This window comes from Hipposideros armiger, unplaced genomic scaffold (assembly GCF_001890085.2).
Source record: "Hipposideros armiger isolate ML-2016 unplaced genomic scaffold, ASM189008v1 scaffold_405, whole genome shotgun sequence".
Lineage (NCBI taxonomy): Eukaryota > Metazoa > Chordata > Mammalia > Chiroptera > Hipposideridae > Hipposideros > Hipposideros armiger.
In genome coordinates, this window is record NW_017731755.1 from 1,761,102 (window position 1) to 1,767,593 (window position 6,492).

Genomic DNA, 6,492 nt, shown 5'->3' on the forward strand with positions numbered 1-6,492 from the left:
GGGGTGGCACTAAGGGGCTCTTCCTGAGAAGAGGAACTGTTTTCCCTCTCATCTCAGAAGGATGTATGGACACTACTGAGATAGAAAATTATAGGCAGTCAGGGAAATGGCCAAGGTAGAGGGAATCAGCGTGAAAACCATAACAAAAGCCAGGAGAAATAATTTTAATAGCTGACTGATAGGTGTAAGTCACAGGACCCCATCAGAATGACAAACTTGGGAGGGGAAGGAGGAGATGTTTTTTTTTCAAACCCTATAACAAGGTCAGAAGTTTCACCTGGGGGGGGGGGATTAAGACAGGTTAATTAACATAACATCAGACAGGTTAGTTAAGATAACATAAGGCAGTCAGGAACTCCCTGATAGAATGAGCAGCAGACAATGATATCTTCAAAGCCCCAGCCTTGAGATGCATAGTCCTATCAAAACAGAGACATCAATTATGCTCTGAGGCAACTAGACAGTTTGGCGGGGGGCGGGACACACGCCCCCTCCAGGCTAAGTTCCTCCCCAGGTATACAAAAAAATATGGATAAAAGGAGTAGTTCCTCACCTAACGGGGGCACCCCAATTGGGACCCCCTCTCATTTTGAGAGCTGTTATTTTCTGCTCTAATAAAACTATCCTCTGCTGTAAACTTTACCTCTCTGGTCTGTGTCTCCATTCTTTGGTGTTATGAGACCATGAATCCTGGCGTAGACACACACACACACACACACACACACACACACACACACACACACACACACACACAATATCCGACATCCCTACCAACATTACTTCCCACCACGTCTTCCCAACCCACTTGTCCTACACTCATAAGAAAAACTGCTTCTACTTTCAGGGGTTTTTCTCATGACCCTCCACCTGCACCTGAATTATTACTCCCCCTGCCCCCACACCCTGAAGTAGAAGTGACTTACTCTTAGATCTGTCTCCACCTTCACTCAAGTAATTACTGATCACCCAAAATGCCCACAAAAATCTTGGTTTCTTTTTTTCTCTCTTTAAAGGTAATTTTTTTTATAAAGATTTTTATTGGGGAATTGGGGGAGGGGAACAGTGTTGGAGAATTAGGGAGGGAGACCAGCCAAGTTGTTGTTCTTCAATCTGCATTGTGGAGGGCACCAGTCGCCATCTGGCTTCCCGCTGGCAGCTTGTGGCCTCTAAGCTCAAGGTGCTGTGTTCAATCTTAGCTGCGGGTGGGCGTAGCCACCATCCCATGCGGGAGTCAACCCAGTTCGACTTGTTAAGAGCACACACTCTATCCACTGAGCGATCTGGACAGCAGCTCAGCTCAAGGTGCTGAGTTCAGTCTTAGTTGCAGGTGGACGTAGTCCACCATCGAACAGGCAATCTTGTTGTTACACCAGCTGAGCCATCCTGCCACCTGTTGGCAGCTCAACAACAGCTCAGCTTGGGCACAGCGTCACTGGCCCATGTGGGAATCGAACCGGCGGCCCTGTTTCTCAGAGCTCGCGCTCTTAAGCCAACTCTTAACCAACTGAGCCACTCAGCCGGCCCCAAAGGTAATTTTAAATTAGCTTGGTTTTTTTATTTAGTTTAAGAAACTGTAGTTAAGTGAATTCTTATACTTTTAGTCAACTTGAAGCTTGGTAGGGTTATAGGTCTCATAACTGTGTATGTTAAATGCGATTATTTTGAGTACATTATTTTCATGTTATTGTACTCCTGGATAATAAGATATTTTATTTTAGTAGTCAATCTCTCAAGATATAAACAAAATTTATAATTTCCATGAGCATGGAAACATTTGAAACTTAAGAAGTAATTTTTGTATACCAAGAGCTATATTTACTATAGTTAAAAAAGAAATATGAAAATGCCTTGATATTTACTCAAATAATTATTATACTTGTTTTCAATGGCTTATTTTTACCTTTTAAAACAAGAAAAATGACTTGAAATCACTCAAGAAATGTTTTTCTATAAATGGTCTGAGGGTTTTAGGTGAGACAGAGCAATTTCATGACAATGAATAATTCTGGCCCCTGAGCTGTGGTTGCAAGTGACTAGACAGGCACTCCTAGGAAATTCTACATTAGTTATATTCTCATATCTTGGGTAGTTTAAATGATTGAGATCACAAAAATGGTTAAAAGAACTTCTTGGAGTTTTTTCTAGTCCTTTTCTTTTCTGCCAAACAGCAGAACAAAACTAGCATTAAAATTTCAGCTGTGTAACATAGCTTTCTCCTCTAGAGGGTCAAGTTTTATCATTATATAAAGTAATCACTGACTTTCTGCTGAGATATCTAAATGCGAAACACTGATGTCGTTTTTCTTCTTCAGACAAGCTCAGTTATCCTTTCTAAGGTAGCTGAAATTTCCATAAAGTTAATTTTCTTTTACAAATATAAACAGTCAATCGAGGTGTTTGTTGACCTCATGTCCTTCTCTTTCCCCTCGTGTTTCACATTCCTTCTTTCAGTATCTAAAACTAAAAGACCTGCTTTTTCAGGATCTTTGTCCCTGCTATTACCTCTTCCTGGAATGACTGACTCCTTCTAACTCTGGTCTCTGCTCAATGCTGCCTCTTCCTTAAGATGTTCTCTGGCCACTGGGCCTCTGCTCTCATCCCAAGTTACTTTCTGTTTGCTTTATGGCATCCTTCACCATCAGAAATTATCTTGTTTATGAAAGCATTTTCTGTCTCCTTCAACAGAATGTCACATCACAGAAACAGGGCTTTGACCCAGTTGTTCACTGCTGTATTCCCCAGCATTCAGAACAACACCCAGCACATAGGAGATGTTTACTAAATATTGTTGAATAAATCCATGACTAAATGAACGAAGGTTATAGCCCAGAACAAATTGAGCTGTGTGAGCAGACGATGTGATGTTGCTCAGTCAAGTCTCTCAATGAATGGTAAGTGGAAGAGAAGGCGTTTCAAACTGAAAGGGTAGACTAACTCTCATTTAAATGAACATGGAGTTATTAATCAACAGGAGTTCAGATTCCAGAGCAACCAACTCAATAACACAAGGGAGAAAATAATATACATAGTATAAGATGATGTAAAGAAATCTGCTCTGGGAACTCAGAACTGAGAAAGGCATTTACCAAAACCTCTCATTACTCACAGGGCAAGATAAACAAGAGCAAGATGATAGTATAGTAAAGGATTATTAGCTGGAATGACCAACTCATTTGTGGCTGATTTGAGAAAGAAGCCTCTCAAGCTGTGCCACACCTTTGGTGTGGTACTGTCTCACCTTCTCACAATCTTAAATGAAGACATAGAACAACACAAGGAATAAACGTGCAAAAAGCACAACCCTATTGCAAGGGATGGCAGAATTGAGATTCAAAAGAACTCTATCAACTGACATGTCATCCCAAATCAATATGAAAAATGTAATAAAAATATAGCTGTTTTAAGTTTAGATATTAAGAAATCAATTTTGTGAATTCCAGAGATAGGAGGCCCTTTTTAGTAGCAGGTCATATGAAGAAATTTTAACTGACCACAAACTCCGTATTCACCAATACGTTAGGAAGGTCTTAGTGTTACTATAGAAGCATAAAGTGCACATGTAGGGAATAGGCCATTACACTGCCCCATACTCTGGTCTCATCTAAATGGAGAATGGCTTTCAGACGTGGGTGTCATGGATATGCAGAGGGAGACAAAGGTGATGGTCTGCAAGGAATTTTAAAAAGAATTGGATTTGCTTAATTCAAAGTGGAAATGGGCAGGGAGAAAACCATTGCCTTGCTAAGTCCATTTATGTTGTTGCAAATGGCAAGATTTAATTCCTTTTATAACAGAGTAATGTTCCATTGTATATGTGAATCACCAGTTCTTTATCCGTTCATCTTTTGATGGGCATTTCAGTTGTTAGCCTTTCTTGGCTGCATATATCTTTTTGAATTAGTGTTTTAGATTTCTTTGGATAAATACCCAGGAGTGGAATTGCTGGGTCATATTTTTAATTTTTTGAGGAACCTCCATATTGTTTTCCATAGTGGCTACACTAAATTGCAATCGCACTAACAGTGTGCAAGGGTTCCCTTTTCTCCACATCCTCACCAATACTTACTGTTTGTTGATTTATTACTCATGGCAATTTTAACAGGTGTGAAGTAATATTTCATTGTAGTTTTGATTTGCACTTCTCTGATGATTAGTGACATTGAGTAACTTTTTATATGTATATTGGCCATCTGTATGTCCTCTTTATAGAAATAATCTATTCAGGTCCTCTAACCATTTGTTAACTGGTTTTTTGGTGTTGAGTTGCATGAGTTTTTTATAAATATTGGCTATTAACCCTTATTAGATGTATCATTGGCGAGTATCTTCTCCCATTCAGTAGGATGTCTTTCCATTTTATCGATGGTTTCTTTTGCTGTGCAATAATTTTTTAGTTTGATGTAGTCCCATTTGTTTATTTTTTCCTTTTTTTTTCTTGTCCAAGCAGATATATCAGTAAAATGTTACTAAGGGTGATGTCTGAGAGTTAACTGTCTATGTTTCCTTCTAGGAGTTTTATGGTTTGGGGTCTTACATTAAAGTCTTTCATCCATTTTGTGTTTACTCTTGTATATGGAGTAAGAACATGGTCCAATGTCATTTTTTTGTATGTATCTGTCCAGTTTTCCCAGCACCATTTATTGGATAGACTTTCTTTACCCCAATGTATATTCTTGCTACCTTTGTCATAGATTAAATGACCATATAGGCATGGATTTATTTCTGGACTCTCTATTCTAATCCATCGATCAGTGTGTCTGTTTTGTTGCCAATACCGTGTGATTTTGATTACTATGGCCTTGTAGTATAGTTTGCTATCAGATAGTGTGATACCTCCAGCTTTGTTCTTTTTTCTCAAGATTGCCATGGCTATTTTGGATCTTTTATGTCCCATATAAATTTTAAAATTATTTATTCTATTCTGTGGAAAATGCCATTGTATTTTGATAGGGATTGCATTGAACCTATAGATTGCTTTGGGTAGTATGGACATTTTAACTATATTAATTCTTCCTATCCATGAGCATGGCATCTGCTTCCATTTATTTGGATCTTCTTTAAATTCTCTATTCAACGTCTTATAATTTTCTAAGTACAGGTCTTTTACTTCTTTGGTTAAATTTATTCCTAGGTATTTTTTTGATGCAATTGTAAATAGGATTGTTTCCTTAATTTCTCTTTCTGATAGTTTGTTATTGGTGTAAAAAAATGAAACCAAATTCTGAATATTAATTTTGTATCTTGATACTTTACTAAATTTATTTGTCAGTTCTAATAGTTTTTTTGCTGGAATCTTTGGGGTTCTCTATATCATGTCACCTGCAAATTATGACAGTTTTACTTCTTCCTTTTCAACTCAGATGCCTCTTTCTTGCTTGCTTTTTTTTTTTTTCCTGATTGTTGTGATTACGGCTTCTAGCACTATAAATGTGGTGAAAGTGGACATCTTTGTCCTGTTCCTGATCTTAAGGGGAATGCTTTTAGTTTTACCTGTTGAGTATGTTGTTAACTGTGGGTTTGATAAATATGGTCTTTATTATGTTGAGGTATGTTACTCTATTCCCACTTTGCTGAGATATTTTATCACAAATGCATGCTGGATTTTTTTTTAAGATTTTATTAGGAAATTGGGGGAGGGGAACAGCGTTGGGGAATTGGGGAAGGGGAGCAGACAAGTTGCTGTCCTTTTGTTCTTCAGTCTAGTTATGGAGGATGTCGCTTCACTGGCCCATGGTGGTATTATCATTGCACTCTTCCCAGGTGAGGCAGTCGCTCATCGGCCATTGGACGGCCACTCATGGCGACTCACGGCAGCTCACACCAGCTGCCAACCACTCATGGTAACTCATGGCAGCCCACTGCAGCAGGGGCCACAGACTACGCCATAGCTGGCGACTCATGGCAGCCCAGTTCCAGGTCCAGCTGTTGTTCACCATCTTGGCTGTAGAGGGCGCAGCATCAGTGGCCCTCATGTGGGATCCGAACCGGGGCCCTGCTGCTCAGAACTGGCGTCCAAAGCCAACTCTTAACCAACATGCTACTTGGCTGGCCCTGCATGCTGGATTTTGTCAAACACTTTTTCTGCATTTATTGATATGATCATATGATTTTTATTTTTCATTTTGTTTACTTGCTGTATGATGTGAATTGATTTGTGGATATTGAGCCAACCTTGTATCCCAGGAATAGATCCCATTCTATCGTGGTCTTTTTAATGTATTGATATGATCTTTTTAACGTATTGCTATATTCGGATTGCTAATATTTTGTTGAGGATTTTGCATCTGTGTTCATTAGGGATGTTGGCATACAGTTTTCTTTTTCTGTAATGTCTTTGTCTAGCTTTGGAATCAGGGTAATGGTGGCCTCATAGAGTGAGCTTGGTAGTACTTTTTATTTCCTTCAAGAACTTTTCCTTCACATTCACAACTTGGCTAATTGTTTGGTGCAAGAGACCCAGCTTTTGGCCTATCTCATCTTTCTTTTCTTTTC